We start from the raw sequence: 26,836 nt of genomic DNA on the forward strand, positions 1-26,836 counted from the left end.
TTTTGAAAGCGGGTTGCCATTTCCTTTATCTCATGCAGGTGCGTGAGGTGTGCACACGGGTGACATAAAACAGATCCCTGACAATGGTGTCACGGCAACAAAGAAGAGCACTAAAAGCTAGTAATCACAGATGTGAACAATGGGTATTAGAACACATCTGACATATTTGTTTGGCCTATGAAGAAAAAAAGAATACTTTGCTGTGCATTAGCAGAGTAAATATGACTTTCAATGTTTGCATCTCATGATGATTGCAGTTCACAAAAGACATAATTGTTTGTACTTAAAGTTATTTGTCAGTCACATGCAGTGGGAGATGTCAGACAAGCAGACTTAAATGCAAAGCGATGTTTTTCACCAAAAATGTGGTCTGCGTCTATCGTAAGCGTTAGATTCGACACTTAGTCACTTTAAACCTTGGTCAGCAACATACATGTGACTATAAGCTGTATTCTGGCCTACACTTGGAACTGAAAAGACTTTGCTCTTCTGTTTAGTTTCCCTCTCCCCCTCTCTGAATTTTCCTTTTAACTCTGCCTCTTTACAGAAGGGGAGCTCATTTCAATCTCAAAGCTGACATCTGTGGATGCAATGCAAGCTCTAAATGAGTGGATTTAATCCCGTGCAACAAGGATAGAGCACAGGAAGTATACACACAAGAAGCTGAGAGAGAGAAGTGGAGCAAGCTGAAAAAGAAAGAAGAGAGAGAGAGAGAGAGAGAGAGAGAGAGAGAGAGAGAGAGAGAGAGAGAGAGTGAAAGAGCAACACAAAAAAGAGAGAAAGGATTCTGTGACCTCCGTTCATATCTTTTCCATCTGCAGCAGCCTCACTGTTAGCTCATCCAGGAGAGAAGAGGACAGAAGAAGAGACAGAGCAGCTTAACAGATAGGCATTAGACATGTTTATTCATGCAGTGAAGCAGCTGAACTATTGGAGAGGGCTTCAAAGCAGAGGATGGCTCCACGTCCTGCATGGCCTTCTCCTCTGGCTAGGTTTTCTGTATCTGGCCTTTGAGTAAGGGGCTGATCAATCCCCCAGCAGGCTGCCAGGCACTGGACCCCCCATTACCAAGAGGCTGCTCTTTGAACAAACCCTGCCAGGGGTCACTCTCCCTACGCTTCATCATCTTAAAGGTCAGACACAACAAATGGCATGGAAGACAGTTCTGTCCCTGGCTATAAACCCATAACTGACCACTAACAGTGTCTGCAGTGTCAGGACAGCAGGCAAACTGGGCTGTCACTTTCACAGTTGAGTGGAAAATGTGTCTTTTGTGTCCCTAAGTTTGCGTACACTTTAGGGAAATTACCAAAAGTTGAGCAAATATAAATCGGCACGCAAGATCTTCAACTCGTGCAAATATTCCCAAGAGGGCGCAACAAGATCACCATAATAATCAGATAAAAGCTGGCATTAAAATAATGTCTGAGTCTCATATTACTGCTCGGGGTGAACAAACAAATGCAGGCATGTGGGAAACGAGAAAAGTGAGGAAACCAAACCCCTTGTGGTAAAGGATAATTGAAATGGCAGCACTGTGTACATTTCGGAAGCAGCACTATAACATACGTCTTTAACTTTTTTTGTTTAAATTTCACTCACGTTCTCAGTGTTTATGTACTTACTGACATTTTTCTTTGTATCAAGTTGTTATGAAATAAATGTCCATTACAAAATGCAGTGGCTTCAGACGAATGATTACCTATAAACACTATGTAATTCTCTTCGCTTCTGTATTTGCAACCAAAAAACTAAACAAGTGCAATTGTTTTTTCCCCGTAGCCATCTTAGTCTTCCCTAGGCAGCTGAAATAGTGGATGGTGGAAAAATGGAGTAACTGTGAAAATTCTGCTTGGCAAAAGAGAAGGAGCAGCCTTGTCAGAGATGCAAACAAAACAGTAGTCACCTCAAGGTGCTTTATATTGTAAGGTAAAGATCCTACAATAATACCCCCAACAATCAGATGACGTCCTATGAGCAAGTGCTTGGTGATAGTGGGAAGGAAAAACTCCCTTTAAACAGGAAGAAACATCCGTCAAAACCAGGCTCAGGGAGGGGCAGCCATCTGCCACGACTGGTGGGTAGGTGAGGGAAGGGAGACAAGACAAAAAACAAGTCTTATAGTGCTGTAGTTCAAAAACAGCATCAAGTTGGTATTAATTCGAACAAAACCTTCTCCTTCATACTCTTTTAAAAGCTAACGTTTTAAAATAGAAAGGGATCAAGTCTTTGCACCTGCTTCACAATAAAAGCCTTCTATGGAAGGGACATGTAAGGGATAATACACACTGACATACTGGAACTCTTCTAACTCAGCAAAGATGGCAGATCAGACAAGCAGGCTTTTTTTCTTTAAAAAAAAAAAAGAAAAAAAAAGTGAAATGTCCCCTTATAAAGCTCGGGAAATTACAAATAAAGGCTTGTCTCCTCTAATAATAGCCTGCCCTCTCTGCGGTTGAGCTAAATCAGCCAACAATTTAACATTTATGATACATAATTAAGGCAGGGCCACTCTCTGTTTTCTCGTTGTGGTGCATCATGGCTTTTTATTGTTGCTTTAAGCCTAACATGAAATATTGCATAAAATGTATTTGGGCCAATTTTTCTCCTCTGTCCACGAACGCTACGTAGTAGGCTTTTAGACACTTTCTTTTGTAGAGGAAATTGAGTGGAATTCAAATGAGAAGTGGCAGATGCAAATCTTGTAATGTTATTATTTATGCCACCCCATTCATGCTCGAAAAAAAGCAAAAAAAACCAAATCAATCAGCCTTCACTGCATCTTCTCTTTATCAATCAATAGAGAGGAAAAAAAGGTATTTATGCTTTTAAAAGGAATTCTGGTGTAGGCATTTGGAATTCTTGTACCAATTTTAAATCAAGGCAAAACCCCCCACTACTATTAGGCTTATTATTAATAGGATTGAATGCCATTGGGGGCTAGGATAAGCGCAAAGACAGAATTGCATATGCAGGGGATAATGACAAAATACTGAAAATTACTGACATTAAAAAAGAATTTCCTACAGGCACACACGTGAACCACTAAACCACTTTAAAAACATTTCGAAAAGCACATAATGAAACCAAGCCAAGCTGCAGCTACAGAAGTAAATTTACTTCAGTCGTGATCTGGACTTGCACCTGCACCTTTTCAGAGAAGCCTGTTTGCTTAAAATGACAGCTTTTTTAATTTGATGACATGATTGTGCACACCTGAGCTCTGCCACTCATGAGCAGAGATCAGGTGTGCGCTGAACAGTTTGCATACTTAAAGCACAAAGCAAACTGCTGAATTAAAATGTAAGTATCTGTGCAAGCAAATGTTGAACTATGCTAGATTGATTTGATGAGATCACCAAAACCCCACAAACCAACACCAATTCACCCAAACAGAAAGGGAGATGTCACACAATGCAAAAACAACACGCCTAACACTGTAAAAATCCCCTCATCCTGTGATAATACCTCTGGGCACAGATATGGGACTTCTGCAGGGGAAGGGGCTGTTCCAATATGACTGTGAACACTCAGTATTTTGATCTGTGTACTTTGGACATCAGGTCAACTGGGTCGCACGCATCAAAGTGATAGCACATGTCACCAGGAAACAGGTTTTTCTGGATCTGTGTTATTCACTGGTGTGGCCACAATAACAGGGAGTCTAATCACCCAAAAAACAAAAAAATAAAAATAAAAAAAACTTAAAATATCTCCTGTTGTACCATGTGGTGTTCAGGGACGTGCATACACACTTGTTGTAAGTTATTCTGGCTGATTACATCTCTGATTAGCCTGAAGTTAGGTGGAGCTATGCAGAGAATAATGCATGGTCACGAAAGAGCGGTTACAAGAATCACAAATGTATTAAGCTGCAGTAACAGGTGCAACAAAACTAACTGAATAATCAGTGAGACGCCGAGCAATACGTACTCACACACAGTCCTCAGAAGAGGTTTAATCTAGCAAAATAATTCACAGCTGACATTTTGTCTTGTCACAGCAGGACAATCACAAGGAGCAGCGAATAATTAACAATGGCCTCGGCTCCACTGAAGCACATGCGTGCCAGGATCTTGGACCTGAAAACCCTTAAAGGGAATGCAGCCATTATTACATTCTTATTTTTCTTCCATGTGTGCCTTTACTGCTTCGAAATGATGAACCAAATAAACTAGCAGCTGCTTTTTGAGAATGGCAGGGCTGATATCAGTGTACTGTGGCGCAATTGATTTCCCATTGTGAAATGAAAAATGAACAGTGGGGGAAAATTCTTAAAGGATTTTAATAGCATGCCACCATTTACTTAATAGTAGGTAGACAGAGCCCTTAATGCTGCTGGGCACCTTGCTTTGTTACTCATTTGGCCACAGGATTAGTCTACTGTTCGCACATTAGCCGGTGCAGTGTTACACAGGATGTGTGATCATTTTGAGTCAGTTCGTGATGGAGTTGGAGAATGTTCGTACTACAAAGAAAAACAACTTCTACAGTCAATAGTAAACTGATTTCTACAATTTTCCTGTGTTTTCTCCTATTTCTAAACCACAGACATTCTGGGTTGTGGAAACTAAAACCCAGAGAATATATGTGGGGGGAGGCAGTGGCAAAAAGGTCCACCATCATTTTACATCATAAAAAGATACACTTCATATAGTGTAAAATACAATAAAATCCTTGGCTGCCAAGGATGAAAATCTGTTGGCAGTGGACCGCAGTGTACTGAGTGAGCATTGAAAAGTCGAGCCATCTAGAGATGTGTGGTGTTTATCTGGATTGGGTATTCTGTCTGTCTGGCTTCCCTGATAAACCTATGATGCCAGGATATTCGCCTCTGGCTCCCTTGTCCGAATAGGCCTCTAAAACTGAGTTTTGTAGCTGCTGCTGGACAGCATGACATGAGAAATTCTGTAGCAATTTTTTTAAAAATGTCTGAAGCCATCCCTGGAATATCAAAATCAATACATTAGTCTTTTTAAATCAGTAAGAAGATCAGTAGATTAGATGACATCTTGTGAACAAGTAAGAAAGATTTGCAAAAATTGTTTTTGCCTAAAGGAAATGTACTCTTTTTTTTCTTTAGTTAAATATATTTTGATCTAATAATGAGTAAAATAACCACATAGAACTTAAGTGGATGGATAAATCATACTTTAGAGCTATGAGTTAAATTCAAAATCAGTTCCATTTAAAAATCCAGATTGCTCTTTCCCCAGCAAAGATGGCATCTGATGACCTTTCCTGTACCCTGCTTTGACAACTCAGTATATATCAACAAATACATGGTTTCCCGTTTTTCCAAGGGTAGCTGTATAACCAGAGGCCATGCTCACTAACTTGTGGTAGATACCCAGTCATTTTGTTATAGGCCTGAACAGAAACCGCTCAGTTCAGATAAGAACTTCAAGGGTTGCTCCTAGCAGACTTTCAAGGGGTAAAGAGTTAACGCTTATTTGCGCACCACAGTTTGTCCTGAAAAGCCAGCGGAGATGCTCAAACACTCAACCATATCATCATCCAATCACATAGTCACTTTCTTGCTGCATGGGATCAGCCAAACTGTATACAATCACACTAAGGTATAGTCTATAGTTAGACATTATTTATTCCTGAAGGTAGATTAACAGCTTTTCAAGATGGATTCATTATTTATAGCAGCGAGATGCACAGACTTCCTGTGGAAATACAACTTGCTTTTTCAAAACTAGGGCCTAAGCTAGCAAATTTGTATTAATTTTATTTACACGTGTGACAATGCAAGCAGAGAGAGCTCACTCAAAACACTGACCGAATAGCTAACATTAGCAGGAGCTGCACTAACTTGTCTAATTATATGCACATAATTTATGCTTTCCTCTCCAACTCTCTGAGCAAAAAGGCTACTCACTCACACTGCTCCAGATGTTATACACAGCTATGTACAGCTCCATACATATACCAGAATTATACTGTTATATATATATATATATATATATATATATAATTAATTTTTTCCCCAACATCACACATTTTAATGTATTCTCACAAAATGTTTTCACACATTTAGATATGCTGATAAACAGATACAATGCTTATGACCCTATTCTGTTTCCATATGTGAGGAGTCTGGGATTTCACATTAACACAAGTAAGATGGAAACTAAAATAATCATGGCGGGATGGCGGTGGCATGTGTTTGTGTTTCTGAGTGTCTGTGGGAGTGTGTGCCTGTGAAATGGGCATAGATACAAGTGAACGAGACATCTCAAGATATGTAATATGACATAATGTCTCCCCTGCTCGAACCCCCAGCTGCTCGCCCACATGCCACAGATCCTGCACCATGTCTAAACAGATGCTCTATCAATAATGCTTGCTCCAGTGCCACACACCTCCCTGGTGGCCAAATTGGGAAGAGTAGAGTGGATAGGAGGGAGAGAGAGAGAGAGGGAGGGAATGAGTGAATGAGTCAGTTTTTGGAGGGAGGACAAGAGGGAAGGAGAATAGGCAAGAACCCAGAAGCTAGAGTGACTACGGGGAGATGGATTCGCTATGCCAGAAGAAGCCAAAGGACCAGTGAACCTGAGGATGAAGTGTTCTCCTTCTCCCATCTGCTGCAATGGAAAGCGGGGGAAAGAAAAGTCTATGCCATTTTTGGCTATTTGTCATCCATTGTGAGCCATGATTAGTTTTTATTTCATCAATTTAACTTAAACCCAGTTTAAGAGAAAAATATGGCTTTTGTAGCTGGCTTAGCATCTTCCTATTCTTGACTTAGGAACAGAAACCTGTTGGAGTGCTTTGAATCATCGTCCTGTTGTGGAAACTAAACTGTTTCCTTTGAAATTTCAAGACTGACTGCGTGGCACCTGTAAGACTTGCTGATATTTAGTGAAAACTGAACCAATTAATCTTCCCTTACAGGAATAAATTGTTCCCAGATGTTTATCACTTAGCAGTTTTCATCAAATGCTGCAAATCAAGGATATATTTTGATTCCTGTGGCCAAAGGCCAAAGTACAGGGTGGGCCGTTTATATGGATACACCGTAATAAAATGGGAATGGTTGGTGATATTAAAGTCCTGTTTGTGGCACATTAGTATATGTGAGGGGGCAAACTCCTCAAGATGGGTGCTGTTTGTTCACAGCCATTGACATGTCGAAGAGGTTAACACGTGAGGAGCGGATCGAAATTGTGTTGATATCTGGTGAACGCAGTAACCGGGTCATTGCAGCAGATTTCAATGCAGGTCACCCTACGAGACCACCCATCTGCCATGCTACAGTCAGCAAACTGCTTGCTAAGTTTCGTGAAACTGGTTCAGTGTTGGATTTGCCAAAATGTGGACGCAAGAAAACTGTCACTAATAAAGAAACATCAGTGGCTGTCCTAGCTTCATTCAGCAAGAGCCCACAGCGTAGCACTCGCCGCATGTCACTGGAGAGTGGCATTAGTCGAACATCCCTTCGGCGGATATTAGCTACTCACAAATGGCACCCTTACAAACTCCAGCTACTGCAGCATCTCAGCGAGGATGACCCAGATCGGCGCACAGAATTTGCAGAATGGGCAAAACAAAAATTGGAACAGGACCCTCAGTTCACACAGAAGATTTTGTTCAGTGATGAGGCAAACTTTAAAGTGAATGGTGAAGTTAACAAACAAAACCACCGCTATTGGTCTGACACTAACCCACATTGGATGGATCCCTCCAAGACTGTTGGAACAACAAAAGTGATGGTTTGGTGTGGTATATGGGGTACAACGATAGTGGGTCCATTCTTCATCAATGGAAACCTCAAGGCCACTGGATATTTGAAATTGCTACATGATGATGTGTTTCCCTCTTTATGCACTGAAGCTGGCACGTTCCCTGAGTTTTTCCAGCAAGATGGTGCACCACCACATTATGGGTGCCAGGTCCGAGCATTCCTAGATGAACAGTTTCCTGGAAAGTGGATTGGTCGTCGTGGGCCAGTTGAATGGCCCCCAAGGTCTCCCGATCTGACCCCCTTAGACTTTTATCTTTGGGGTCATCTGAAGGCAATTGTCCATGGTGTGAAGATACGAGATGTGCAGCACCTGAAACTACGGATTCTGGATGCCTGTGCTGGCATTTCTCCTGCGGTGTTGCTATCAGTGTGTGAAGAGTGGGAGAAGAGGGTTGCTTTGACAATCCAACACAATGGGTAGCACATTGAACACATTTTATAAGTGGTCAGAAACTTGTAAATAACTCATGAAAGAATAAAGTTACGTTGACACAAAGCACACCATTGTTTTTCTTGTGACATTACCAATAAATTTGATGTGTCACATGGCCCTCTTCCTATTGAAAAAACAAAAGTTGTATCCAAGATGGCCGACTTCTAAATGGCCACCATGGTCACCACCCATCTTGAGGAGTTTGCCCCCTCACATATACTAATGTGCCACAAAAAGGACTTTAATATCACCAACCATTCCCATTTTATTACAGTGTATCCATATAAATGGCCCACCCATATCATAATCTCTGCTTAAGCTTCACAGACTTCTGTAGATCACATTTTAAAGTTTCCTTCAGGTGACTGACAAATGTGCATCAACACTGCTCAGTGGGACAGTGCATCAACACTACTGAGCCCACTAAACATTCCTTTGCAGTTGTATGAAGGTAGTGCTTTTTGCTTCTACCCTGCAGTTTTATCTTAAATGTATCTTGGTCTTCACTTACTCATTTCTCCCTTTACTGCCAGCTGTAAATGGCATTCAAATGAGTAAGAGTTTCATGGATCCTGAAAACCGAAATGATAAAACTTCATGTGTTTATGCAAAACCAAAAAAACTAACCGAAGAAAAAAACAAAACAAAACCCATCAAGCAACATTTTTAGTGCTTTGATACCTCCTTTGAACAGAAGAAAAGAGAGAATAAACTAGTGAAAGACTGCAATCAGCTTTTCATCAATAAAATGATTAATTTTTTTTCGCTTGCAAGAGGAACTATTCAAGTTCATGAAATAAAACAGTATCGAGAGGAAAACAAACAAAAAATAGGCAATGAAATCTACCAACAAACATGCATAACACAAGAGTAATATCACAAAAGCAGATGGAGTGGCAGAGGAACAATCGCAATTTTTTTTACACATGTGAAAAATGCATTTTCAGATTTACAAGAACTTTTGGGGCTGTGAGAGCAGCTTGTAGCTATGAAATATTGCACAGCCATTTTAAACATTTCAGCATAACCATCAGACATATCCATTTGTGTGTATGTGTGTGTTTGGGACACCAAAACTGTCCCACATTAGGTGTACGTACGTATTAGTTCTTGCATGAGCAACAAAACACATCTTTCTGCATCACCCCTGTTGTCATCATCCATCATAATCTAGCCCTGCCTTCCACTGGCTGTCAAAACTGCTCTGGACAATTCACTTAGATGGTGTCAGCTGAACTGTAATATTTTACCAGCCACTATAATGAGGACTGGCCTCCAGACTCACGGAAACAAACACATGGCTCCCTCCTAACGCCTTGGATGTTGTATCCATGACTTTGCCACAGTCATTCCAATTTTCCTGTTGCTGGAGGCAATACTACTATCCTTGTATGGCTAGCCTTTGCCAGCTGGGAACCCAACCTGTTGGGCCATGCAATATTCCACTTATCTCCGCTGCTACTGTGAGCTTTCCTAAGTAAAGAGCAAACCTCTTGTATTAATGTCTAGCTTTCTTTCAATAGACATTTTGTGCAATGTAAGCCATTGTCAATTTCTGTCAACTGACACATAAGCACTTCTTCGCTTAAGAATATTAACCAAAATCACTTCAAACTGAATAAGATTAGAATTTCTTTACATTAAATGTGCAACACTGCTGAATCCACTTTTGCAGATAAGTTCTTTCATATCAGTGCATGTGGGAGCGCTACTCTGTGTTTGTCAGCAAGTCTGCGTGTCCTCAGTAAGTGCCACATCAACAATATTAACTTGGAGGACAAAGGAGGGCACAGAAACACACCGAGCCACGTGTCAAGACAGCAACAGAAAATAGATGGAGTAGCAACACACACTATTTTAATTATCCCCTTGTCTAACCTGCCCTCCAATTACAAATAAGGATGTATAATAATCCATCTATCGATGCATGAAAGACAGGACAACAACACAGAGGCATGAGCAGGATAAGAAGTGGCTTGAAAAATGTGCTAAAAGGAGGCTCAAATGGAGGTTAAGCTATGTAAAATAAGTGTTATATTTCTGTTCAAACTCCATGCACCATCATTCTTACTACTTAGATGTGTACCATATATATTAGTTGAGAGGCAGGGTTTATGGCCATTAGAGACTTCAAGATGAAATACATGATTACATTTATGATAGTGCAGTTAAACGATAAAGACACTGCAGTGCACGCTGTATTCCACTGAGAGATAGGCGTAATGAATATGCTCTGGCTAATTTATGCTGGCTAATTTGTCTACATTTGTTAAATCTTTTTAAGATTGATTTTCTCAGCAGACACAAACTCAGCTCATCATTAAGTAAACAGCAGTGAGAAAGTTTTTTTTGGGGGGATTTATTTAATTTTTATTGGCTTTTTACAATTTTATTGGACACTTACAGCAGGGAAGGGGTAAAGGGGAACAACAGCTACCTAGGAATTGAGCCGTGGACTTACTGCTCAGTTCATTTGTGCCTATGTGGCATATGCAACTTTCATATCAGGTTGTCCCAGGTGAGAAAGTTTGATATTATATTTCAGTACTTTATATTCAACGTTCCCTCTCATATAGGTGGTCATTTTAGTCAGTCGTTATGTGTAAGAATTAACAGGCTGTGCTGCAGACACCTGCCATTTGTCTTCCTTCTGCAAGCGAGAACTTCACTATAACCCGAGTACCGGATGATCTCATGCTTTATTAGAAGTGCCACAATGAAATATGCCTGTATTTGGTAACGACAAGGAAAGTGAAGAGCCAATTTTTACCCTGCACACATACCCTGTGTGTTTGTCACCACACATCCAAATTACAACATGCTTTTTGTTCAGGGGTCTTGGATTGTATTCTTTCCACATGTTAGGCTACTCATCTGCACCAATCCTATTGCTTTTACATTCAGCCACTTCAGCCATGACAGCGGCTTTCAAAGTGTGGCATAAATCATCCTCTTAGTACAAAAAAGTGAGTAATTGAGAGCTAAATAAACTCCAGAGGCACAAGAGAGAACTGTAGACAAAATGCATGCATCTGACTGCCATAGTCCTCCTGGGTTGAAACATGGATTCATGCCTCCACGTGTCATCCGTAGAGCTACGTGAGGCATGTTCACGTGCCCACTTCAATGAACTGAAGTTGTTCTGTGTAGCTATCATCGCCGCTCTCAATATTTCTTTTTATTAATTTAGGTCAGTTCTCTTCATATTGTGCTCACAAGTAGGGATCTGCACTGATATTGACCTTGATCACTTATTGGCCATGACATTACTGATCCACAGTGGTTAGAGTTGTCCTGTAAGTGCTACAATAATTGGGACACAGTAGGATCTCAACACAAATTTTAGTACCAGAGTCCTTGGACTCATGTTACCTTACTTGAAAGCAGTTCCAGTAAATGTGGCATAAAGCAAGCTGGTTTTGGATCTGTACTCAGCCTCAAAGTTGTGCTGAATCTGCATGAGAGAAAGCCTTGGACTACTCTCCCTACTCTCAACCTTTCCTTCATTGAATCTACCCTCTTGAACACCACATTTACATCCTTGTGTAGTCAGGCTACAGAAATGATCAACTGCAAAGAAAAAAGTGATCATATTCAGTCACTGTATCTTGATTATTTATTCACTTCTTCTGTGAGCTGATTACCCCGTTGACACAAACCCACATTGGAATACAAAGAAATACTCTAAGTGATGATTGTTTTGGGCAAAAGAGGATAGTGCAGGTCCTTGCAGGCAGTAAAGCAGGCTGCATGGCAGCCCTGACTCCCAAGACAAGTTAATAAGATGGAGCAGTCCCTTGGGGCAGCAGCCGGTGAGCATTATCACTTTGAAAGCAGCTAGAAAAACTGACACGAACTAGGAAAGAACTTCCCAAAAAGAAGCTATTAATTACCCCTCTCACTAGCCACTGCTGCAGAAAAAGTTAATTTGACAATTTGGAAGACAGGGATTGTTTCAAAATAACGGATTTTCACTCCCACTTGGTTCAACGAATCTCTCGCAATTATTATGTATTGTTCTGCTCTATTCAGACATACTTCTCAATTTGCATTTTTTATACTCTTATTTCCCGCCACCCTTCACACACACGTATGACAATGTAACCTTTTCAAGTGCTGAACCTCAAGGAGGTGTGAGGCAAGACGGCACACAGCAGCACATGTGAACTGCCCAAAACCGCTCCTACAGCCATGTGGCGTGATGAATAAATCATGCTGCATAAAACCAAGGGGAAGAGAAGTTCTTCTCCTGAGGGCCCGCATTTGCGTAGCGCAGCTCGACTCAAACAAGTATCTCCCCACCATCTAAATGAGAAACACATGGCTGCGCTAAAGTCAATAAGAGCAAAACTGTCACCTTACTGAAGAAACATTGATCATTACACAATTTGTTCCCTTTTATTACAGCCATTGTAATTAAAAATAATTGAGTAGCGGGGTGGGCAGGTGTTCCCATCAACAATTTTTTTCACCAATTAGCACACAATAATATTGCTCTGGATATTGCAGATGATATTATTAGCATTTTGATGGAACACAAGTGCCTGCATGCCTGCTCGCCAGAGAACTGTTCTCAAGTGGAATCTTAGCTCTGAGATCCACCAGGGACGAGTCACTTCTGGTTCGACAAAAATGGGCTTAGAGACAGAGAGGAGGCGTTATAAGAATGTGCTCCACAAAACGTTCCACGGAAGCAGGTTTAAGGCGCAAAGATTTTAAAACTCCAAAGGTCCAAAGCAAAATTCTGGATCCCTTATCGTGATTCTTTTGCCACCACGTCTCCTCTCTGGTCTGTGGCTTTAAAAAAGTGAGGCAGACCCAACAGTTTCAAAAGGTCCGGTCTGTAGAACCTTTAAAAAAAGTCATCTACCAAAAGCTGAAATAACAAAGAAAAAACAGATTCCCACAAAGTGTTCTGTTTGTGTTTAAAAGAAAAAAAAAAAAGATACTGGTCAGGCATGCATAAGTAAATTTGGTCCACACAAATCTGACAAATGTATTTTAACATCAGCGATAAGACCTGTGTGTTCTCATATAACCAGCTTGTCTGTTGTCAGTGGCCTAACAAATTGGTTCTCTGACCACTTGGGAGCATGTGCGTGCCGGTTTACCCTGCACAGAAGAATCAGAATCAAATTTGAAGCATTGAATTTCTGTGATACATCTTACCAATTTTCTCTGAACCATCCGAGCTAAAGCTCAGTGTCTGTCTGTGACAGGGATTATCTCACAAATAGCAGAGTGGGGGGGGGGGGTTTCCTCCTCTGCTTGTTGCCCATGCAAAGTGCGCAAATGCTAATTTACCAGACTGACCACTGGTATTTTTGTGACAACACAAAACAAAGCAAAAGAAACAAAACCTTGATTACCGCTTTACCTAACAATATAGAACTAGCTTTCAGGTGGTAAAAATTGCAGAATTTAACAGAGGAAGAATACTTTTTTTTTAAATTACATATTAAATCATTTCTCATATAGTGATTTATAAGAAAAACACAAGAGCCACTGTGCAGCACTTCCTGGCCTGGCCAGCTGGCTCTAAGTTGCTTTCCCTCACTGAAATATGCTTCAAAACAATATCTCCAGTTACAAGTCTTCCATATTGGCTAACTTCTTAGATTGATCGGTAATCTAAGAATATGCTGCTAAATATGCTGGACTAAATGTATGCATCCTGCCTCACAATTACCTCAACAAGCATGCTGCACACCCTGAAAGCAGTTCTCACAGTTTCCCAAAAAAAGAAAGAAAAAAAAGAAAAACAGAGTTTCATCATTCAAAACACGTCTCTCTGCAAAAAGATCTGTCAGTCCTCCAAAGTAACGCCTAGAGCATTTTTAATTATGATACAGGAAGACGTTTCACTGAGATCATCAACATAATGTGACACGGGATCATTTGAGTTAAATTTTTTATAGCGGTGCTCCCAGAAACAATTAGGAATTTTGTTAAAAAGAAAGAATTTATGTGTGGGTCATTACTGGGAACACATTTATTTTAATTCAAACACAAAATAGGCTAAAATAAGATAAAAAAAAGAATAAGTAGGGAGCTAAAGCAGTCCTCTATAAGACTGTCAGCGTTTATTTATTAAATATAAAAAACTAAACTGTGCTATGGATCCTGTGCTATAGGTCAAAGAGACTGGGGAAAACTTCAAGTTTCAACAAGTTGAATGAATATAACTTTTAAGGGACATTTGAGATGCTGGCTCCATTATCTTTGATGTAAAGCGTGAACATGATTGGCAAAGCCTCCAGCATGATGTATGTTAATGTATTCTTTCTGAGCCCACACTGGGTCCAAGTGCACCGCAGGTGTGCTCGTCGCACCTGGCCACGAAAATACCAAAGCATGCACGGCACGCCCCTGGCACTCATTGCAGGGGCACCTGACTGCGAAGTGCTCCGTGCCGCTGGCTTCCCAAAGACACGGTCCTTACTCTACTTCACTGATTTGTCCTTTACTGTGTCATCATTAACACTAGAATTTGGCAGAAATACTGTGCAATCACCTCAAATTTGTGATAGCATTACATTCTAGAGTTATAATGAATTATTTGTGTGTGGAGAGAGGGAAAGGAGAAGTAGCGAGAGAAAGTGAGCGGGGGAGTGTCGGAGACAAAGACGGAGAGACATACATAGAGAAGGAGACAGAGAGATCAGAGAGCTGGAGACAGAAGAACAGCCAACGATAAATGAATCCCCAAGAGAAAAGGAGGGACACGGAGAAATTACAGAACAAAAGGAGAAGACAGAAATGACATTTCTTAAGGGACTGCTGTGTGGCATTTGTAGGAAGAAAAATGAAATGTGAGGACCAGAGAGAGATGGAAGGCGGGAGAGGGCATGGGGAGAATGGAATGAGTAAGAGCAAGAAACAAAAGGAAAGTGTGTGAGAGGTAAGACTAATTTATGAGAAATGAGGCAGGAGTCGGTGAGGCTGCTTGCTTCTGTCTGATGGATTGGGTGGGGGTGGAGGTGGGGGAGGTGGGACTAGGTTTCGTAGGCTGTTGGACACAGAAGAACCTGTGATATGGATCCTTTGAAGCGGCATTTCAAAAAAAGAAAGAAGAGAAAAGTGAACTCTCCAGAAATAGTAGATGAATATAAAATAAAAAACATCAGTACTCTTTGGAGGAGAATCTCCCTGGCAGGTAGGCAGAGCAGAGAGAAGCAAAGGTGAGAAAGAGAATGAGCAGGAAACAAAGAAGGAGAAGCACAAGGGAATGAGCAGAAGAAAAAAATGTGTGAAGTGACAGAGGCGAGAACGAGTAAGCTGGAGTAAGATGATGGAGATAAAGTGAGATAAAAGACAGCTGCCTTTGATGCAACTGCTCTTCAACAGTGGCGGCTCGGAAGAAGGTATGCATGCGCGGGTGTACGCGTGAATATGCACATGCGTGCACGTGCGTGTACGCTATGAGGTGTCAGGCGATTGAGCCAACTCGTGTCAAATGCCTCACCAACTCCTACTTAAAACATCTAAGATCTTCCCAAACATCTGAATACATCAAATTAACATAAATTCACAATGCAGCTCTGTCTGTTTAAAAATTGTATTCATGCACAGCCAAAGCATATTCTCAGTTACATTTTGAGGAAAATCTGTTTTCTTTCCAACAAAACCAATCAATCCCAGTGTGCCACACATTTATTCTGGATGGATGGATACATATTTTACTCATCGTACCTATGTTTAAGTTTGTCACTTTTGAACATATGTTTTAACAAAGGGGAAAAATGAGTCTTAGTGTCTCAACTCTTCTCATACACAATTAGTTAGTTCAAAAGGAGTGAAATAGAAGTGGATTGCAAACCAAGTGGCAGCATCTGAGGTTGAAAACCACACTTCCTGGAGTGGCCAGTTGAGGCCGGCTCCAAACCCCATAGTTTCCCATGTTAAAATGAACCACATTTAAAAGCATTTTTTAAAAGCCTGGCATATAAAGTTTTCAGACTCTGTGAATTGCTTCCCACTTTTAACAGCTATATATCTGGTGAATTATGCCAAGGTGTTTTGATTTTGTTAAGACTTTTGACAAAAAATGACAATGGGTGAGAAGCACAGTACTCGAAACAATCTATCAACCTTACTAGTTAGTTACCACTAATTAATAGGTATGTGTGATGGCAGTGTAACTGTAAAATGAAACAGGTGCTTTGCAACCTTGATCTATATAAGATTATAAACAGAATGCAACCAGTTGGCAACCAGTAGAGTCCAGTCCCCTGTTGCAAAGAGATGCAGTGCAAGTTGTACTCATTAGCACAAACTCATTTAGATTGATAGCAATGTTTTGGCAACCTGTCTTTGTTCATAAATTAGATTGCAACTGTTTGCAAACCTTTGTTACCAATCTATCTCAGAGTGATTGCAGTCAGTTGCATTCAGTACTTAGAGAGTTGACAAATAAATCGGTGCCATCACTGAGAAACCACAGATTTTTTTTCTAGTCATACGGAGGTTACTGTTGTAGTTTTACTCTTGTGTGAGGGACTCTTTAGCCATGTAGCTTGCTAAACATTAGCATCAGCATTAGCTGATAAATGACACTCCATCATGTCATGCAAATATAGTAATTACTGGTGCCTGAACATCAAAATGATGGTGCACAAAACACTACTGCATAAACTTAAAGATGCAGAAACCAGTTTTTTTACATATATATCATGCAAAATTTCAGAGAAGACCAAAATGCTGACATATAAACTCAAAAAACTAGAGATGAGCTTTATTCTGAAAAACAAGAAAGTGGGTATATTTAAAACATCAGAAGAAGGAATAAAAGCAGGAAGTAAAAACACAGTAAGAGATATGAGAAAACTAACCTTCAAATTAAAACAGGAAGTTTACTTTGGCACACATACATACAGCTGGAAACACAGAAGACAAGTAGACATGGGGGCTCTGCAAACACCAAGAAGTAAATCAAACTCATATATCAACATATAATAACATATATCAAGGATCGTGATGTTACAGCAGTCTTTTATATAGAGTCAGCGTTGCAAACATATTTTTGATATGGCACAAACAAATGCAATGAGACAGAAAATATGCTTACCACAAGAATTTCAGGTATGAAATATATGCGCTCCACTTATAATGCTTTACGCACGCCTAGATATCTATCAAACTGTAAAGTGTATTGTGTTGATGTGGCGATTTACATGTATACACATACTTTAGTCACAGCAGGTACACAGCGAATGTACAGTATGTCAGTGGGTTGAATTGCTTGACACGTCAGAGTATTTCATAAAGTTCATAAAACATGAAAGGCAGGATTGATGATGAGGGTGGTGCTCGTTTGTAGTACTGAACAACTGGTTCCCACATGATCCAGTTACACAAACAGAGCAAAAAACAAGCACAGACACAAAAGTAGACAGTAAAGCTGCCTTTACAGCTATCGAGAAACACTCAGGGCCTACAAGATATTTAAGGCTCTCCTCTAGACAGAATCCCTCCCAGAGCACGCTGACAGAGGAGCACAGCGAACCTCCTTTTTCAAACACTGCGTTCATTCGCCCTACTCTTACAGCATACTTGTACTGTATCAAAGCCAGGACACACGCTGCTGTGTGAAGTGCCATCAGCATACACAGCGACGCACAACTTCTCCTCCTTGCACACGCTCGCGTTCTCTTTGTGTCTCTCTATCTGTCTCGCACATGCACACACCTTTGAGAGAACAGAGTGGGGAGCAGAGAGGGGCTGGCAGCGGCGATGAAAGACAGTGATGAAGGTGAGGCGGTAAAACACAGCGTAGACGTCATCTATCTACTGATAGAGAGAACACATCACACGGATACACTCCCTTTTAAGTTCAGTCTCTTTCAGCATCAGCCCAATATAGATCAAGCCCGAAAGGCGCACATTTACACCGCCATGTGATGTGTACATGAACGAACATGTAAACAAACACAGAGAAACGCTTTTCCCTTTCATATCTCTCGAAATATGAAAAAGGCAACTGGGAGAAAGACTTCTTAATCCCTTCATCAGCTGCTGAAGAGCTAACAGGTCAAAGGTCATGCAGCAGTGACTTTTACCAAAAAGCCAAAGAGTAAAAAATAAATAATCCACAGAACCACAAATTCACATTCAGTTCAAATGATTGTGGGCTGTGCGATGTGAGGTGTTGCATTTGCCTGCATGTGCATAAATGAGTGTGTAGTGGACAATGTCACATAAAGAGTGTGTGGGCCTGCTTTCTGTGGGACTATACAGCAGGGCAAGGCACATAATACAGAGAATGGGCAGCCACCCATTTTACAAGGCATTGCAGCACTTACACACTACCTTGCAAAAAAAAGAAAAAAGAACACACACACAGCTCACCTACACAGAGGCGCACAGTTAAACACACAAAGACAGACTTGGAACCTGTCAAGTGCGAACAAACTGATGACAAGACGGCGACAGATGGATTCACTGAGGAGAGACGAGCTACGCATTCAACTCAATTAGCAACGTGCTGCTGCATGACGCCGATGGGATATGGAATCTTACCATGACTGGCAACCTGTCAATCGAGCAACAGAGCCACAAAACAAGCATCATGCAAGACGCGATGAATTGAATTAAATAAACCAATAAATAAATTAATCAATCTATGAATAAATGGTTTAAACCCATCGAGTGGCGGCTCTGCATCAAAAAGCAGGGCGTAATGTGACCGAGGAGCCTAAATATCCCCCTGACGTGCACACACACAAAGAAGAAACTGGCAGCGGAGAACGAAGAGGAGGAAGAGAAGAAGGAGGAGGAGGAGGATGCAGCGGGGAGAGACAGAAAAGACAGGAGAGAGAGAGAAAGAAAGAACAATGGCTGCCTCCCCCTATTTTCCCTCTTGCTCCGTCTCTCTACCTGTGTGAACATTTGCAAGCGTTGTTCATACATTATTCTGCCATGGTACCTAATGAGCCAGGCATCTCCACCCTGACACTTACGCTTGACTAGGCAACCCTTATAACAGGGTGGAGGCACACACACACACCTACACTCTTGCACACACACACACGGATGCGCAACACCATTGCGGGTCATCGCAGCAGCTGTGTGATGCGGGATGATAAATACATCTCTCATCACTTTAGTCATGTAAAGGATCTCGCCATTATCGAAAGGCGTCTTTATCGTCTGCCACAAGTAATGGTCATAAAATGGCTTAAGTGTGTTTCTGTGTCATTTTCGGGCCTGTCAACCCCCCAGCTCTCGCAAACACACGGAGCAGCGTGAAGGCTGCTGATTAATATGGGGACAGACGCCATGTGCTCCTTCTGATTTGTTTGTTATTAAAGATGCTTCATTGTTCATGACGGCAGACAAAATTGCTCTTTTTGCTGCATTTTACTGCTCTGCACAGAAAAGAAGAGGGGAAAAAAAGCAGGAGCACATCGGCGAGTCAAAACAAAAAATTTTTTTTAAAAAAACAAGTCAGTGGCAGGATGTATCCCACAGTGCTATGATTGTCTTGGCTGCCTCTGTATAAAAAGCGTTTCCACTTCAAAAAAAGAAAAAAAAGACTCCTACAACTGTTTAAGTGGTAAACCAGCAGGGCTGTGGGAGGCCAATCAGCAGCGTGGAGGGCCAACGTGGTAAAAAAGTTGGTCAAATACACATTAGACGTCACAACAGCATACAAGTGAAGGTGTGGGGCGCAGGGTTTTGAAATGGGGGATGGCTGGCATGTTTGTTAAACACTTAAAATGACATAAGACACTCAGTTTGACCCTTAAAGCGCAAAAAGGATGAGAAGAAAATGGGGGAAAAATGCAACAAAGAAACCAGAGATTGTTCCGTTTTCCTTTTTCATCTCTTTAATCTAAGATTAGATGCCTGGACTGGAGGTGATGTAATCTAATTCAGCTCGCAATCTCTTCTGTGAGAAGTGATTGCTGTGGCTCAGCAGCTGATTGTGATTTTCAATGTGGGTTGGTGTATTCTGACCACCATCGCACTTGAGAGGGACAACTAAAGGAGGAAAAAAAAAAACTACAAAGAAGTTGTGATGAGATGTGATTGGAAGTTTTCGGGTGCCCTTTTGTGATGGAATTTGATAGCTTATATTGAAGATATGGAGAAAAAATAGGGCTGATGAGTGATTTTTTTTACTGTTTGTTTGACAGTGAGATACCAGCAAATTCCTGTACATTCCAAATTCCTTTAATTTTAAATATGTTTATATTGTCTATTCTGTAAAATAGTCAGATGTCTATTCATATTAATGTACAGAATTCACCTGCTTGCTGCTGCTACTGCACATTCACCCAATGTATATATATATATATATATATATATATATATATATATATATATATATATATATATATATATATATAATGTTCTTCCTCTACCCCCCCCCATTTTTGCACATGTCGAGGAGCGTGTCAGGCTACATTTCACTGTGTGTTATACTTGTATAACTATGCATGTGACAAATAAAGAACCTTGAACCTTGAACCTAAATAGTGTGTCTCTGGTCTCTAGTAAGTTAATATACTATCTGTTTAAAATAACCTTTCCTTATATAATAAACATAAACATACACATAAACTGCCAGCTAATTGTCTGGTGAAATAAAAGGAAATTACTCTTTTATTTTCATGTAATTTCTAATTTCAAGCGAACACCTCATCATCATCATCATCATTTAAATTGTTTGCAGAAAAATTGTTCAAAATAAGTTACTCCACACAACTTCTAAGGACTGCCAGTGTTTCTGCAGTGCGTCTGTAGGTGCGACTGCTTCCAAAACCATGCCCATGTGATCAGCATGTTTTTAAAATTCCTGCAAAGACTTGAAGCGACATATTTTACTAACACTGCATAGCAGACACTTAGTTAATTCCCTCAAGTGGTGCGCTCAGCTGTAAGATGCCTGGGTAGGCACCAATCAGGCTGTAAATACAGGGGGACAATGCAGAGGGAGGCTACCACTTCCCTAGTCTGTCTCTGTAACAGTCTCATGAACATCAAGAGTATTCCTGCATTTCTGTGCACGTCTCTTTCTTATTTTAAACATCTTGATTTTGGTACTTTGTAACAGCTGCATATTATCCAGATTCAAGTGAACAAGTCTGTGTAAATTGTACTTGTATTCTTGTGTGTCTGTGCATGCCTTACATTTGATGTCTTTGAGTGAGTGTATGTGTGGGTGTGTGTGCATTGGTGTGTGAGGGGATGTAAACTCAGTATTCCAGGTCACGGTGGCTGCAATCTCACAGGAGGTTTAACCTTGGTAAATCCACTATTAGGTGTTCAGAGAATGATGATGTGAGCAGTAGATCCTCCCTGATGGTTTCACTTTCTAAGAGCATCCAGCAGGTCACAAATAGAGAAGCTGAGGGGGTATTACAAGGTCAAAGGTTGGCTAACTCTCAATATGATGACAATTCCAAGCTGGCATTTTCATTTCCTGAAGACACTGATTCCCCATAGCAGCTGAGACCGAATATGTTTGCTTATTTTTTTTGTTCATATAAGTTCTTCTCGGCTTTTAACACAGAGAATTTATATCACACATGCTGCAGTGGAGTCACTGTGTGCACACTGAACTCTCCTGTAGATGCACAGGGGTGAACAAATAAATTAATAAATACATGTTTTCACAATAGGTTAATTGATTAATCCAAATTGCCCATAGCAGGAATTCTGGGAGTGAATGTGAGCGCGAATGGTTGTCTGTCTCTGTGTGTTTGCCCTGTGACAGACTGGCGACCTGTCCAGGGTGTACCCCGCCTCTCGCCCTGCGGCATTTGGGATAGGCTCCAGCGCCCCCCGCGACCCTGAAAAGGATAAGCAGAAGCGAATGGATGGATGGATGTTTTCACAATCTATACAGCTTTAAAATACATGCAAAAAACCAGAGCATGCCTCTCAACCATAAATGTGTTGTTCTACACTTTTTTCCCCGCCAACGCTTTTATTTTGCCCTTCAAATGTCTTCAGAGGTGCGGCCGCGCAGCTAACCAGTGGGAGTAGCTGATGTTTTAATGGCACATGGTTTGTCTCCTGGTGGTGAGATAAACATGGGGAAGAGATTAAAACCCCAGGCTTTCTCTCACAATCTCCTGCCTTCATCCTTCTTCCTCTTGCAGCAGCCATGCAGGGCCAGCAGTGCGGACTTTAACTTAAAACCAAACCCATCGGGTCTGTGAAGCACTGTGAAGCCTAAAACACATAAATGACTACAGTGAAATGGGTAGAAGGGTGGATGTTAGCAATAATCAACAAAAAACAAACACGTAACAGCAAGAGAAAGATTCTCTACCATTTAATCACCAGTCTCTTAGGTACGTCATATTGTGCTTGTTGCGAATTACTGGCAGAAATATACACAACAACTGTGCGACTGTACTGTGATTCTCGGTGCTCATTTCAAGGTGAGTGTGTTGGGTCTCTGATGTCAGGATGTGGATCACAACAAAGAGCTTTAAGAGGAAGCAGCGGGGCCAGAGGCCAGGCTCCATACTTTATACTGCTCCTCCCTAGTGAGACACAGGTTGGTCATAAAGCCGGCTCGCCTAGGAGCTGATGAGCTGGAGCAGTTATTAAGAGTGGCTAAACACATCATTTCCTTTGTCACTGTGATTAGGCCAAGGCGAGGGGCCCTCCGGTGGAGGTAGACCCAGAGTGTATGATTAGCTCTGCCATTTAAATGACATTCACACTAATCGCTAATATCAGGTCTGTCAAGGTGAGAGAATGCAACAAGGAATCTGTCTGCTCATGTTGGAAGGCTGAAGCAATGCAGGAGAAAAAAAAATAAAGTGCAGGAATATCTGACTCCACTTGATGTGAGCTCAGTGTCAATCAGTGAAATCAGGCACAGCTGCTGATTGCTCTGCTCTGCATCTGAGCCGCTATACAGTTGTCACGGCACAGAGGAGCTGCGATTTGTAAACACCACGACGTCTGTGGAACGCAGCCATGAGCTAGCTGTTTAAAAGGAGGGGAGAACGCCGGCCATTCCAAACACCTGACCCTTGTTAACTGGGAAGACAGTTATTTTAGTTGCATCTAAATAGGTTTTATTGTATTAAAAAAAGAAAGAAAGAAAAGAAAAGAAGAAAAAAATGAGCATTGGACAATTTGTTTGCAAAGCAATTTAATAAGAAATTAAAGAACTGGTTAACTCTCCTTTGTTGGCAGAAATGAATGTCTGAATTCTTCGCAGAAGCGCCATCTTTAAAACTTAAATGACCCCGCTCCCTCTCTTGCCTGAACAAAAGAAGGCATTATCAGCCCTCACTCTCAGCAGTGCTAGATCCATTTGGTAAACAGCCTGTGTCATACAGTAGTAATCAGAGGGTATTTTTGAGGGATTTGCAGGCTGGCCAGGAGGTATCCGCTGGAGTGATCTCTAATTGCTAGAAGCAGAGGCCTAGACTGCCTGGCGCTCTTTTGAAGCCATCGGCAGCAGCTTCCAGCCTGAGGAGCCAGCAGGGGGAGGCTTCCCACTGAGCCGCTGAGCTACTCTCCTTTTTCTTTATTTACTTCTCTCTTTCGCCCTCACCGTGCCTTTATTCTACTTTTCCTGCTTTTCTTGTCCTCGGTCCCCCTTTCTTTCCACCCTCTTCTTCTCCTTCCCATTTCTTCTCTAACTGTACTTGTTCCCTTTCCCCACTCCCCTTTCCCCCTCCTCTCCCACTCAGTCAATGAGCCAGCAATCACTTTGCAGACAGACATCCTCTGCTCAGTCGGCCATGTTCAATCCCTAGCACCGGTGGCTGATGAGGCATTGTGGTGACGTCAAGCACTGGGGCTTTTCAGTGAGCTACAGTTAACCTGTGGAGGCGCAGCTCTGCTTCCCAGGTTACAGGACTCTAACTGGCAGGCTTTGTATAAAATAATTAATGTAATGTGCCAAAGAGATGAAAGATAATGAGGCCAATTATTTTTTTCTTCTCACCAAGTGAGGTGGGAGAGGCAAATTTATGTCAAATTGTTGGTGTATAATGACACCTAATACCACTCAAGCTTTTGTTATATATGAGCTTCTGTATCCTGGGGCAAAGACTTTTGCTCTACAAAGCGCAGGTTTGAAACTGCGCCAAGCAGAGACACAAAAAAGCCCGACACAACCACTAAATAATAATACGATGCTTCGAATGTTGGACCGTCTTGGGCATTCTCTCTATATTGTTTATGCGGGAGCTGCAAAACTCACCTATAAAAAGTACAAAGACACACAAATTGAAAAAAAAGAAGAAGAAAAAAAGGTGCACGCTGTCATCCACACACAGTCTCACTGAGACACAACCAGTTTTTTGTTTGTTTGGAAGGCAGCTCGCTCAGTGTGACATTGACTCCTCAGTGCCAATTCCACACTGGGAGCTACACTTGCTAGCTTTGCTGCCAATCCAGGTAAAGAGATTACAGACACACACAATGCAGCCTTCTGTTCGTCTGCCAAAAAGAAAACCAGCCCTTTAAGCCCATAGAAAAAGGGGGCTATACATAAATTCACACAGCATTGGCCCTTTCCACATACAAACACCAAGAATCCCCTTCTTCTCCAGGAACATGGCTTCTAATACGCGCCTCGCTCACTGTGGCTCTCTCATACAAAGCAGCCTTGTGACTAAAACAATCCAGCCTCCCATTTCTTTATTCTGGTCCCCAAGACTGTTGCACATTACTATTACTTGCATCATACAAATAAAGAAGGAATTTGGCTTACAATCAGTCACACAGTCATTATAAAGCTACACTAATGGGTGCTGTCTGGTTCCAAACTATTGTAAAACAATATGAAAGAAAGTTACACTAGGATTTCATCATCTTTCTTAGTGATGTAATTAAAAAGGTGAGGGAGAATGCATGTATCGCCCAAAATAGATATGGTGTCACCTGCGAATATTTTAACTCAGAGGTATTATCTAAAGATTTGCAGGAGAACAAAAACTTGACGATAGCTGCTTGGCTGACGCTGCTTTTTTAGCAGTTGAGATGTTGCACACAGGAAACAAACTCACTGTGACCCAATTAATGAACTACTTAGAATTGTAAGAGTCTAATTGGGGACCAAGCAGCGAAGCCTCAAAGGCATCTAGTACTTCTTCCTTTTTCAATGCATCTTCTTCATCAATCATATTCTTTACCTTTCAGCTCCCAGAATTACAAGGTAAAAAGTCTGAAATTTGGAATACCGATTAGAGACAGCTGTATGTTCTTTTTAATCAATTTATGACTTCTAGGCTGGACTATTGTAATTTATTACCATCAGGCTATCCCAAAAACTTCCTGAAAAACCCTGAGTTGAGTCCAAAATTTTGCAGCCAGCTGCTAACAGGAACTAGAAAGCGAGAGCACATTTCTCCCTTATTGGTTTCTCCTTCTTGAATAATCAGGCCCCATTTTATCTTAAAGACCTTATAGTGCCTGATCAGCCTGCAGTCATAGAGCACTTCTCTCTCAAAACTTACTTGTGTTTCCTAGGGCATTTAAAAGTAAAATGGGACACAGAGCCTTCAGCTTTCAGGCCCTTCTTCTGTGGAACCAGCTCCCAGATTGGATTTGGGAGACAGAAACTTTTAGTATTTTTAAGATTAGGCTTAAAACATTTTGATAAAGTGACCCTAAACCCTCTCATAGTTACACTGCAATAGGCCTAGCCTGCTGGGGGGATTCCCATGATGCACTGTTTGTACACTGTTTTCACTCACTATGTGTTTACTTTTAAGTTAGCATTTAAGTTTGACACCAAGTGCTTGCTCATAGGTGGTTGTCTTATTGTTGGGCTATGCTGGGGTCATTATGACTCAATATAAAATAACTGAAGTAATCACAGGACCAGCCAGCCCAGAGCTCCATTGTCTCCATAGTGTCCTAGGTAAGCCTTGGGGCAATTTAGTTATGCCTGAAATGCCTCACCTAGGAGTTGTCAAGGAGGCATCATGGTCAGATAATGGTGCCACTTCAGGTGGCTCCTTTCAGTGAAGTGTCTCCATTCTAAGTCCCTCCCAAATTACTAAAGCTCAGCTACATAGGAAACTAATTTCCACTGCTTGTATCTTATTCTTTCAGTCACTACCCAGAGCTGATAACCATGGGTGAGCGTCGAAACATAGATCGACCTGTAAATTGACAGCTTTAGACTACTTTGATCCTCAGGGTTCTCTTCACTATAACTGATCGGTACAGCATATTCAATCTGTCTGTCTGTCAGTGGCTTGCTCCACTCTCTCCTCACTTGCGAACAAGACCCCGAGATACTTAAACCTCCACTTGGAGCAGTAACTGACCTGGAGCGGGCACTCCATCCTTTTCTGGCTGAGAACCATTGGCTAAGACTTTGAGGTGCTAATTTTCATTCGCACTCAGCTGCAAAGCACCCCAGTGCAAGCTCTCAGTCACTGCCTTTGCTGTACCTAGAAATTCTGTTCATAAAAACGAAGACCAGAATCTTTGACAAAAGGCAGCCCTGGTGGAGACCAACACCCACCTGGGACAAGTCTGACTTTTTGTTGACAATATGAACTAAGCTTTTACCAAGGTTATACAGGGACTGGAAACAATTGAAACCAAATGAATCAAAGTACACAAATGTGCCCCATTCTATGCTCAGGGCATTCTGGCATATGACAGGAGGAGCAAACAGTTGCTACCTTCCTCTACATGTTTCGGGACTAAAGACA

The 26,836-nt window shown here is 41.4% G+C and overlaps 1 protein-coding gene across 7 annotated transcripts in view; it reads right to left on the bottom strand.

Annotated features, from left to right (window-relative positions):
• msi2b (musashi RNA-binding protein 2b) overlaps positions 1-26,836 on the bottom strand; it is a 266,007-nt gene that overhangs the window by 86,767 nt on the left and 152,404 nt on the right. The gene's annotated exons all lie outside the window — the stretch shown is intronic.

The sequence above is a fragment of the Perissodus microlepis genome, chromosome 10 (genome assembly GCF_051167445.1).
Source record: "Perissodus microlepis isolate ML-2025 ecotype Zambia chromosome 10, ASM5116744v1, whole genome shotgun sequence".
Lineage (NCBI taxonomy): Eukaryota > Metazoa > Chordata > Actinopteri > Cichliformes > Cichlidae > Perissodus > Perissodus microlepis.